General features: G+C 41.4%; 1 long non-coding RNA gene across 1 annotated transcript in view; it reads right to left on the bottom strand.

Moving 5' to 3' along the window:
- The window catches only part of LOC124086788 (uncharacterized), a 38,423-nt gene that overhangs the window by 1,847 nt on the left and 23,957 nt on the right, over positions 1–12,619 (bottom strand). The window contains exon 2 of the long non-coding RNA XR_006849913.2: positions 1,661–1,718. This is a non-coding gene — a long non-coding RNA (uncharacterized LOC124086788). The remainder of the gene's footprint in view (positions 1–1,660; positions 1,719–12,619) is intronic.

Here is a 12,619-nt window from a genome sequence, read left to right as displayed (position 1 = left end):
GTGATTCATTGAAAGTGGTCTAAATAACTGGCCTTTTATTTCTTCTCATTCTTTCCCCTTATTGTCCCAACTCATGTAAGGAAACACATTGAATAAAATAGTTCTTCTGCTGATAAAGAACTTTCCCTTGACTCTTTGGTCATTTGCATCCACATGTTCCCAGAATCAAATTCTTGGAACTGAATGGGCTAACATAAGAAAGAATAGATGTGAGGGTATTTCTGGTAGAGAAGGAAGGTCAATGGCCCTGACTAGTGGAAATCTTGTCTCTTCCCAGCTTTTCGTACCGAAGCTGCCTATCAAGTAAGGAAATTGTTCTTGTCCCCAAAGACCCTGGCCACATAAGCAGGAGGCAGGTATGTCTATGGGCAAGTCTGACAGCCTCAGTTCTTCATCTGTAAAATGGGTGCTATCATACCAGACCTTGTTTAACAAGCATCATTACTTTCAACTGAGGCCAGGAGAAAGGGAAGTGGTAAAATCAAAAAAGCATTTAATAGTATATATACATCACAATATTAAGAGAAACAACAGAATATTTACTATTTTTATCTTCTACACTATGCACTTCTATATTATTTGAATTACTTGTATAAAATTTTTACAGGAATAATGAGCCCAGGTATGGTGGCACATTCCTGGAATCTCAGCAACTCAGGAGGCGGAGGCAGAAGGATCATAAGTTTGAGGTCAACATGGACAAATTAGTGAGGCCTTGTCTAAAAATTTTTTGTGGATCGAACTCAGAGTACACGACCACTGAGCCACATCCCCAGCCCTATTTTGTATTTTATTTAGAGACAGGGTCTCACTGAGTTGCCTAGAGCCTCACTATTGCTGAGGCTGGCTTTGAACTCGTGATGTTCCTGCCTTAGCCTCCTGAGCTGCTGGGATTACAGATGTGCACCGCCATGGCCCAGGTTGTCTAAAAGTTTTTAAAGGGCTGGGGATGTAGGTCTGTGGTAAAATGTCCCTGGGTTCAATCACGAAAGAAAGAAAGGAAGGAAGGAAGGGAGGGAGGGAGGGAAAGAAGGGAAGGAAGGGAGGAAGGGAAGAAAGGAAGAAAGAAAGAAAAAGTTTAGACAGTAATAAATCAAAATGCTAAAAGATAGTTCAGAGTTGAGAGTCGTAGTTAATTTTACCTTTTACCTTTATGTTTTTCTATATCTTTTTAGTTTTTTCAAAGATCATACATTCCTCTTGTAATTTAAAATAATAATAAAATGTATTTTAATTTAAATTGGTTTGTGTGTCCCAATCTCCTGCACATCTCTGTGGAAGTGAAACAATTTATTTTCCAAGAGGTGGGCACAGAGGATAAAAGTGGGAGGAGAGAGGTGGGGGACAAATGTGACTATGATCCTGGTCACATGAGGCTATGGAAAAATACCAGGGATGCCACACCCTCTACATGGCTCTGCTGAAGTCTAATTTTTGTGTGTGTGTGTGTTTCGTTTTTTGTTTTCCTACCTCCTGGTCCTGGGAATGAAATTTAGTGTCGCCTCTGCGAGGCAAGCAGCTCTACCACTGAGCTGTATCCCAGGCCACTGTTGAATCACTCTGTGTTGTTCCTGCCTGCCCCCTACCATATGAAATAAAACAGTTTGTCTCTCCTGCTGATATAAGTAAATCTAGCTTCCGTGCCTTTATTGCAACTTACCTCTGAGCACTCCACTGTTCCTGTGAGTTCCCTAGGAATTGCTCCTTGCTCTTGTGACCTTAATAAGAAAGGGGGAGAATAAGAGGGTGAATCTGTGGGTTGGTGGTTCTTGAGGATTTTTTCTTTTTTGGTACTGGGAATGGAACCTAGGGGTGCTTTACCATTGAGCTACGTCCCCAGTCCTTTTAATTTTTTATTTTGAGACAGGGTTCACAAATTTGCTTAGGGTCTCACAAAAATTGCTGAAGCTGGGGCTGGGGTTATAGCTCAGCAGTAGAGCGCTTGCCTCATACACGTGAGGCACTGGGTTCGATCCTCAGCACCACGTAAAGATAAATAAAATAAAGATATTGTGTCCATCTTTAAAATTGCTGAAGCTGCCCTTGAATTTGTAATCCTCCTGCCTCAGCCTCCGGAATTGCTGGGTTTAGAAGGATGCACCAATGTGCCCAACTTCTTGTTGACTATAGGGATTCAATTAATAGCAAGCCTTCTCCCTTCCCAGCTCTAAACTAATTGAGGGAGAAAAGAAAGCCAGAAGATGAATTATCTTCCAATAAAGGCTATAGGTTGGAGCTGGGCATTAGTGATGCACGCCCATAATTCCAGAGGCTTGGGAGACTGAGGCAGGAGGATCATGAGTTCTAAAGCCAGCCTCAGCAACTTCGAGGGGCTCTAAGCAGTTTAGGAAGACCCTTCTCAAAATAAAATATATAAAGGGCTGGGTATGTGACTCAGTGGTTAAGCTAACCCATGAGTTGGCTGAGTGTGTGTGCTAAACAAGCTTCCTGTTTATTGGGGAGTTTTGGTACCAGGGATTGAACCAAGGGGATCTTAACCACTGAGCCACATCCCCAGCTCCCTGCTTATTTCACCAAAATTTTTCACCTGCCCCAGGCAATGATAGAGCATGCTCCTTCCCAGCATTCCTCACCTCCACCCCACCAAAGTTGGGGATGACCCAGGACCTCACGCATGCCAGGCTAGCACTCTACCATTAAGCCCCCTCCCAGCATTTTGATCCTAGAAGCCCAGAAAGAGGAAGACACCGAGTGGTTCATGCCCAATTTTTCTTAATACCCTCCTTCTCCTATGTGCAGGATAAAAGGGTGAAGAGCAGCCTGGGTTACATTGGTTCATGACCCTCCACAGTGAAGGAGCTATCTGGAGTAGGAGGAAGCATTTTCCTCTCCAAAAGTCCGTACTGTTTCTTGGATCATAGAACATTATAAGACTGTGAAGCAAGTTATAAACAGTCACTATCTCAAGGGCTGAGGTTGTGGCTCAGTGGTAGAGCACTTGCCTGGCATGTGTGAGGCACTGAGTTCTATCCTCAGCACCACACATAAATAAATAAATAAAGGTCCATCAACAACTGAAAACATCTTGAAAAAATAAAAATAAACCACTATCTCAGAAAAATGCACCTAGGCACTGTGTTATGGAAATAATTGCCGGTTGGCCTTTCCCTTTTAGGAGCCCCAGCTTCTGAGAAATTGTTCTTACTCCATTCTGTGTGAAGGCAGTAGGGCTGCCTACTACCTAATCCTACAAAATCAGTATGTTCTGCCTCCCTTTGGTGACAGGATGGGCCGCGTGATCCGATCTACCCAATCACAGAAGCTCCTTTATTTGGCCCTTTTGTTTCAGGAATCAGGCATGATTTAAGGAAATCAACAAGGGAGTTAAGCAAGGTGGGGGCAGTTAGGGAAGACTACTGCTTTAAGAATACTAAAGTGGAAAAGAAAGAAGGCTGGAGCTGTATCTGCCAAGTGGAAAGATTCAGTCTGAAGAATGGAGCCTAACAAAGCAGAAAGGTGCCTTAAGGACATTATTGAACACTTGCATCTAGTCACAAACGAAATCTGGTGTCTTGGTTACAAGAGCCACTAAATTCGCCTTTTCTTCTTTTAAACTCCCAGCTCAAGTTAGTGTGAGGTGGGGTTCTGTTCTCTACAGCGCATACTCACACACAGAACTTGGCCTCCCTCTCCAAGGAGTGCTCAGACTGCCACAAACCTCCCCTGGATCTTATGAGTCCCTTCTCTCAGTGGTGCCCATTATAAGTTGAAAAACTGGTCAAGTATTCTAGAATATTCTAACAGATTTAGTTGCTGCATTTGTAGCAGCAATACTTGACTCTTCACATCCGCCCTCTTTCAGCTTGTCTACAATTTGGAAACCATAATGAAAATATAGCTTGGAGGATGTACGGCTTAAGAAAAGACAAATCACAGGATGCATTCGAATGCAGGAAATGCTAGAGAAAGAGTTTATTTACCTGAGGATGGAGAGATTAAGTTCGACTATCCTCTTTTTCTTTAGATGTGGTAGATGAGAGTTGCAATGGGAAGAGGAGAAAGAGAATCCCACCCAAACCAAAGAGGATGATGTTTGGGCAAGTTAACCCAAATAAAAGCACTAGGAAGGGGCTGGTGGGGGGGCGGGTGGCTCAGTGGCAGAGCACTTGCCTGTGAGGCACTGATTCAATCCTCAGCACCCACATATAAATAAGTAAACAAAATAAACGCATCGTGTCCATCTACAACTTAAAAAAAAAAGTGATACATGTCACTTGGAGAAACACCATACACTTAAAAAAAAAGTGCTAGATGGGCTGGAGTTGTAGCTCAGTGGTAGAGCACTTATCTTGCATTTGTGAGGCCCTGGGTTCGATCTTCAGCACCACATAAAAATATTAAATAAGATAAAGATACTATTAAAAAAAACTAGAAATTTGATGCAAGGGGCTGGGATTGTGGCTCAGTGGTAGAGCGCTCGCCTAGCACATGCCAGGCCCTGGGTTCGATCCTCTGCACCACATAAAAAATAAATAAATAAATGAAATAAAGGTATTGCGTCCATCTACAACTAAAAATTTTTTTTTTAATTTTAAAAAAAGAAGTTTGATGCAAAATATGTAGGAGAATCTGTGTGATAATAATGCCTTTTTTTTCTTTTGGTATCCTTATTGAACTTGGGGTGCTTAACTGCTGAGCCACATCCCTAGATCTTTTTTATTTTGAGACAATGTCCATGCTAAGTCGCTTAGGACCTTGCTAAATTGCTGAAGCTGGCTTTAAATTTGTGGCCCTCCTGCCTCAGCCTTCTGAGCCTCTGGGATTGCAAGCATGTGCCACCCCCACCCAGCCTAACCTTTTATTAAGCATTTCCTTTGAGCTAGATGTTGTACTAAGCATTTTACATGCATTATAGCAATTCTAGGTGATGGGTACTATGCTTACAACCATATTACAGATGGTAAAACTGAGATGGGTTAGGAACTTGCCAAAGGATCTTCCAGTTGCTGGAGTCAGGATTTGACACCAGGGCCATCTGAACCATGTCTTCCTAACCACCTTGTCCTTTCTCTCTAATTTAAGACAGGTTTGACTCTATCTCTGTCACGTGCTAATTGAGTAACCTTGAGCAAGTCATCCCCTCAGCCTGTTGCCTCAAGTGGAAAATGCAGGGATTATACAAAATCACTTTCCCCACTCCCTTTCAACTCTAACTTAATTCCAAAAGTTTAAAGATCTCCAGTGCCCCAACTAGGATTTGTATTCTTGAGGGTTCCTCCCCTCCACCCAAGACCCTATACATTGGTTTTCCCATGGATTCAGGATAAAAAATCTCCTTGGGGTTATGTACTTTTTTGAAATGGATTCAAAGGCAGAGGAATTGGAAAGCCTCCTTCCTTGCTGAGTGAATCAGCATCCCGTGAGCACAGGTGACAAGTTCTGACCCGTCCCTTCACTGTGTGATAAACCCAAAGGTCACGGCTCTGAACTTGAACCTGCTTTCACTTCTTCCTGCCTTTTTGTGGGTTTTCTGATAAGGTGCTCTAAGTCAGCTGTGACACTGTTTTTCTCTCCTTGTGTACACAGTCCCCAGGGCATACACTCTGCCTACAAACTCCCCAGCTGCTTCCAGCTCTCCCTCTGCCCACAGCCCTTTATTGCTGCATTCCAACAAATTAGCCATGTGACAGAAGATTATTTTTAACTTCAATAGAGCAGCTCCCTCTCTTAATATATCATGCTTGGCCCACATTCCCTCGGTGAAAAGGGCAATAGCGGCTACTTCTGAGAACTTTTAATTACTTCAATTGTTTGCAAAACTCTCTTAGAAGCTTGGGGAAAAAAAGCTACTTCTTTCACCTTTCCCTTCCAGTCCTCTTCTCTGCTTTTCTTACTGGTTATTTATTGTTGAATTCAACCTTGGAACTTACCAGGGCTCCCCAAATCCCTCTCACCCCCTGCCCCAGCTGCTGCCTGTTTTCCATAGAAGGGTTTTTTAAAGTTCAAATCCAACTGGGAGAGAGAAGGGAAGGCAAGTGGCAGAGTGACAGAGGCCCCCCACTTCAGTCCCATACAGAACCCCAGCAGACAGCAGGGTGGGGGTGACTGGAGGCATCAGAAGCACTGAGCATTAAGTATTTCCTAGGTCTCAGGACAATCCAAGAGGTTCTAATGGTTGGCCTTTGACACTAAAACTGGGCCTTCTACCTTTAAGTCATCTACACAGAATCACGAACATCTCAGTTGCCACTGGATGAACCAAGGCCCTTCTCCAATTTTCCTGAATTTTCTAAACTCCAGATACTTCTCAAATCTCAGGAGGCCAAGTATGACAAAAAAATTATTGGGATTATATCTCCCACCTCCACCTAGAAGGTAGACAGAGTTACATTCAAGTATCCAGAATTGAGAAATGTGTAGTTTCTGATGCCTGAGTTTTGCAAAGTCATTCACACAGGTTATAATAGTATGTGTATCATTCCAGCTGTTTCTCTAGTATTATGTATTTTGACACAAGGTGAACTATAAAAAGATTCAGGGTATAGTGGTGCATGCCTGTAATCCCAGCTACTCAGGAGGTTGAGGCAGGAGGATCACAATTGACAATTTAGCAAAACCCTGTTTCAAAATAAAAAATAAAAAGTGCTGAGGATATACTTCAGTGGTACAGTGCCTGTGGGTTCAACCCCAGTACCTTGGGGTGGGGGTGGGGGATTATAAAAAGATTATTTATAGCTGGGGACTTGGTGGCACATGCCTGTAATCCCAGCCACTCAGGGGGCTGAGGTGGAGGATTTCAAGTTCAAAGCCAGCCTCAGCAAGTCAAGGCACTAAGCAACTCAGTGAGACCCTGTCTCTAAATAAAATACAAAATAGGGCTGGGGATGTGGCTCAGTGGTGGAGTGCTCCTGAGTTCAATCCCAAGTACTAAAAAAAAAAAAAGATAGTTTATGTGTGAGTTGTGTGTGTGTTTATGTGTGAGAATGGGTACAATTGTGTGCTGGTAAAAGGGAGGAAAGAATGTTCCAAGCAGTGGAAACAGCACATGAAAAGCTGTTAGGTAAGAAAAAGCACAGTGTGCTGGGGGGAACTGAAAAAAGGTCATATAACTGCCATTATGACTGCCATTTACAGGCAGCAACACAACTTAATTAGGACCATACAACTCAGTTTTTTATGGTTTTTAAATGAGGTATATTTACATAAAATGTCAACATTTTAGAGTTCAGATCAATGGGTTTTGTCAAGTGTAGTCATGTAATCACCACCCAAATCCACACTGAACTTTCCCAGCTCCTCAGAAAGTCCCCCAGTACCCTTTTAGGGTCAATGGTGTCCAGCCCCAGGCAACCAGTGTTCTGATTTCTATCACCTAGATGCATCTTGTCTGTTCTTGACTTGACAACATATAAATAGCATCACACAGTGCAGAGTGCTTTCTATTGTGTCTAGCTTCTTTCTTCCTTCATCATGATTTTGAGATTCATCTCTGTTGTTCCACCAGTTTCACCCTATGTAGAACTTTTCTGTTAAGTTTAGCAGGAGCCAGGCATGGTGGCCCAGGCCTGTAATCCCAGGAGGCTGAAGCAGGAGTACTGCAAATTCAAAGCCAGCCTCAGCAATTAGGCAAGGCCCTAAGCAACTAGTGAGGAACTGTTTCAAAATAAAAAATAGAAAGGGCTGGGGATATGCCTCTGGATTCAATCTTCAGTACAAAAAAAAAAAAAAAAAAGCAAGAATAAGTAAAGTAGTAAATTCAGGCCAAACCAGAACAATTTCATTAATGACAGATTTCCCCAGAGAGGGCTATAGTCAGCTGCCACAAACCTTGATCAAAAATGCTATTTAGACATGGCAAGGTGCTTTTGATTAAAAGAAGTTGACCACATGCACTTTACTGATTGACTCATTATTCTGCATTGAGAAGTTTATCTTGCAAATAGATATATTCACATATGTGTGACATGATGTTTGGGCAAGGATGTGAATGCATTATTTGTGAGAGCCAAGGATTAGAAACAAATTATATCTATCATAAGGATCTGATTAGATAAATCATAATGAATCCAATGGAACATTTCACAGTCATGAAGAATGCCCCACTGTTAGAAAGTTCCTTATGTTTTGAAATGAGATGATCAGAGTGAAAAAAGCAAGATGCAGAATTGAATATTTTCATCTAATTACTCAACATATACTTATTGAGCAATTGCTATGTTCCAGGCACCATTCTATGTGCTGAGGATACATTGTACAAAATAAAATCTCTTTCCTTATGTGGCCTGCATTCTAGTGGCAGGGGTGAGAGAGAAAAAAAATTTAAAATAACACTACACTACATAATGTATAAATGAATCAAAACCTTATATAGTACCCCATAAATAGAATAATTTCTATGTTTTTATGTATCTGTTAAATTTTAAAAAAATTTTTATCATTGGTATTTTGTGGTTGTTGTTGTTTGTGTGTTTGTGGTGCTGGGGATTGAACCCAGGGTCTTGTACAAGCTAGGCAAGTGCTCTAGCACTGAGCCACATCCCTAAATTTCTTAAAATTTTTAAATGAAAAATACATTTGTATAGTGTACTATCATTAATGTAAAACAGAAGAATAAAAGAGAAGAAAACATAAATTTGTTTTTTTAAGTATGTATAACATTTCTATTTTAGAGAAATATTGTAGAAACTGGTAGAACTGGAGAAGGAAACAGGGAAGCCGGGCCACAGATAACACAAATTTCACTTTACGCTTTTTACATCTTCTGAATTTTTTGAGATATGTGAATGCATGACCAAATCCAGAATTAGTGAATACAATTACAGTTTGTTTTTTTTTTTAAGCTGGAAGAAGTAGTTGGCAGTATTTCCAAGCACCTGGGCCTCGAATTATGGGAAACGCCCCACTGTTTTTGAATCAGGACAGGAGGAAAGGGCTGACTTCCAGCTGTCACTCACTGAAGTCATGAACCAAAGCCACAGCATCACTCTAGTAAGTAAAAGAGGCACCAAAAGGACAGAAGGAAATCAAATCAGTCTTGGGCACATATGTTTTTATAAAAGGCTTAGACAGCTCCTTCCTAAATTTGCATTCATATCAGGAGAGAATCATTTCAGGAAGCGGGAGTTCCTCTCTTCAAACCACTTTGGACCATCCCATTCTGGTATGAATCTCACAGAGCCAAGCTCATTTATGGGGAACATCTGTGTGGGGGAAGAGTGGTGATAAGGGCCATAATAAAAAGATCACATGAAACGGAACTTGGACACCTTCTCTTTTTTCCCAGCTTCCCTTGCATTGTTCATTTGTTTGGTCATACAGGAAGGAAGGTCTGTAAAATCTTTATGACTGATTATTTGGATTTATTCATGTGATATGAAAGTGGTATATAAAAGAGAAACCTGACTGAAATGTGCTCTCTTTGTCAATGTCTGAGTCCCAGAGTTGTTGGATGATGGTTTCATGGTAACTGTGTCCTTGTGGCCTATGGTCACCAAAATGGTGGCGGGGGGGGGTTGGCTTTGAGTAACAATTTTATATAACTATTCATCTTTTTCTTTCTTTCTTTTTTTTTTTTTGGTGGTGCTAGGGATTGAACCCAGGGCCTTGTGCATGTGAGGCAAGCACTCTACCAAGTGTACTATATACCTAGCACTCCATAATTATTCATCTTAATCCACAATAAATTACTCTCCTTAAAAATCTTATTATTTTCTTATATTTTGGTATCAAGGGGGTTCCTGAAACCAATACCCCTTGGATCTGATAAATGATTGTATTTCTATTTATTCTTTAAAATTTATCAAATGTCATATAAATTTTCGTTGTATTCATCATCAAAAATAAAGGCAGGCCATGAAGCCAGATTTAAAGTTAGGTAGTCAGTGTAGTTAGATAAATCCGGGTCTAATATCGAGTGAAATCTAAAATGGAGGAGACCATGCGGAGAATGACTCAGGGAAAACACAGGACAACTCATGGAAGTCCCGAAAAGGCCCTAGGCCAAAGTCCACCTCAAAGAAATGTTAATGAACAGCCCCCAGCAAAAAGGTGCTGACTCAGAAGTCCTTCCTGACCAGATTACTTCTTTGGCCCACCTGTGTCCCACCCCTCGGTCCTTCCCACCTACATTCCATTACTGAAAGAACTATAAAAAGGGGAGACAACATCCCTTCCACGGATTCCACCTCTTGGGTCCCCTTCTTCCTCCGGGAGAAGTCTTTTCTGCTGTCCTTTAATAAACTTCTAATTTCTACTCTGACCTTGCCTCGGCCTGCTTCTTTGGTGTTATTCTTCAACACTGGGGAAGCAAGGACTCGTCACCGGTCAACAGCGGTAACAGCCAGGCACAGTGGTGCATACTTGTAATCCCAGCAGCTCAGGAGGCTGAGGTAGGAGTTCAAAGCCAGCTTCAGTAAAAGTGAGGCCCTAAGCAACTCAGCTAGATTCTGTCTCTAAATAAAATATTTAACAGGGCTAGAGATGTGGCTTAGTGGTTAAGCATCCTGGGTTCAATCCTTGGTACCAAAAAAACTAAAAAAAAAAAAGAAATATATATATATATATATGAGAGAGAGAGAGAGAGAGAGAGAGAGAGAGCGCATGCGCATTTTAGTAGCCTAGTTAATTTGGGGGGGGGGGAACTGGGCCACTGAGCCACATCCCCTGACCTATTTTGTATTTTATTTAGAGACAGGGTCTCACTGAGTTGCTTAGTACCTGGATGTTGCTGAGGCTGGCTTTGAACCCATGATCCTCCTGCCTCAGCCTCCCAACATGCTGGGATTACAGGCATGCACCACCTGGCCAGGCTTTAGCCTAGTTAATTATTGATAGGAATGACAAAAAAGTCATAGGGCACCTATTATACGCCAGATATGCTAAATGCCTTACAAACCTTATATCATATCCCACACAACCTACTCCCAGTAAAGACTCGTATTAGCATTTTACAGATGAAGGATTTGAGGCTCAGAAATATTAAATACCTTAATCAAGGACACCCAGGCAGGAATTTAAACTCAGGTCTTTCCAACTCTAAAATCTGCATTCTTTGTGCTCCTTCCCTGTGGTGTGAGCCTGCATTGTTATTCAACTTGGTTTTTTAGCTGTTTCTGGAATGTTCAGCTTGCAAAAGAATTCACCCCCTCCCCCTTGGGCTGTCTGAGTCAGGAGCTATAAATGGAGACATCTCCTTACTACTCTCTCCATCTACTAACCCAGCCAGTTACCTGTTCATGCCAGGCTCCTTGAACACACTGGTCCATGGACAAGGCTTGAGTATTAGATGATTCCTGGCAAATCATCTAATCATCCCCAGAAGTTGAGTTCTTTGTTTCTGTTGAGTTATGACCAACCTCAAGGAGATTACCACATAGTATTATGCTGCAGTTTGATCATACTGGTTTGTAAAAACCAATTATGAGGTTGAGAGTATAGATTAGTGGTAAAGTACATGTCCAGCATGCACAAAGCCCTGAGTTCAATCACCTACACTTCAAAAATGCATACATATGTACACACATACATATATACATAAAAAAAAAAATCAAACTGGGCAGGGTGGCATACACTTGTAATCCCAGCAACTCTGGGAGGCTGAGACAGGAGGATGGCAAATTCAAGACCAGCCTCAGCATCTTAGCAAGGCCCTAAGCAACTTAGTTAGATCCTATCTCAAAATAAAAAATAAAAAGGGTTAGAGATGTAGCTCAATGATAAAGCACCCCTGGGTTAATTCCCAGTACCAAAAACCAACCAAACAAACAAAAAGAAGCCATCCTGAACTCCTTTCATTCTTAAAAGAATTCAGAGAGGAAGAGACTCTAATTATTCCCACCTGACAGAGGAAGATACCATAGTAGATGCTGGAGAACATGGGATGGTGGTGTTAGTAGTTAGAGCACTGCAGTGGAGAGGAATATTAAGGTACCACATGTACCATAAAATTATTCAGTATGTAGTCTTTTCAGATTGGCTTCTTTCACTTAGTAATATGCATTTAAAGTTTCTCCATTTTTTTTCCCAGTTTCTTTTTTTTTATTTTGAGACAGTCTCACTAATCTGCTGAGGCTAGCCTTGAACTTGAGATCCTCCTGCCTCAGCCTCCAGAGTAGCTAGGATTACAGGGATGTGGCCACCACACCCAGTTGTTTTCATGGTTTGATAGTTCATTTCTGTTTAGAGCTGAATAATATTCTATTATCTGAAGTGCCACAGTTTATGTATTTACTTACCTTCTAAAGGACATCTTGGTTGTTTCAAAGTTTTCACAATTCTGAACAAACCTGCTTGCTATAAATGTTCATATGCTGACTTTTGTGTGAAAATCAGTTTTCAACTCCTTTGGATAAATATCATGGTGAGTGATCATTAAATTATATAGTAAAAGAATGTTTAGGTACTGGTGATTGAACCCAGGAGCCACATCCCAGGTCTTTTCTTAAATTATTATTTTGAGACTGTGCCTCCCTAAATTGCCCAGGCTGGCCTTGAACTTGCAGTCCTCCTGCCTTAGTCTCCTGAATCAATAGGATGAGAGGCATGTACCATCATGCCTCTCTCAAGTATGCTTAGTTTTAATAAATAAACAGTCAAACTGTAGCAAAGTGACTATACCATTTTGTATTCCTATCAGCAAAGAATCGAGTTCTAGTTGCTC

The sequence above is a fragment of the Marmota monax genome, unplaced genomic scaffold (genome assembly GCF_021218885.2).
Source record: "Marmota monax isolate L192 unplaced genomic scaffold, Marmota_monax_Labrador192_F-V1.1 WCK01_AAM20220418_F8-fsc00024, whole genome shotgun sequence".
Classification (NCBI taxonomy): domain Eukaryota; kingdom Metazoa; phylum Chordata; class Mammalia; order Rodentia; family Sciuridae; genus Marmota; species Marmota monax.
The sequence above is the reverse complement of the archived record's forward strand: the minus strand, read 5'-3'. Positions and strand labels throughout refer to the sequence as shown.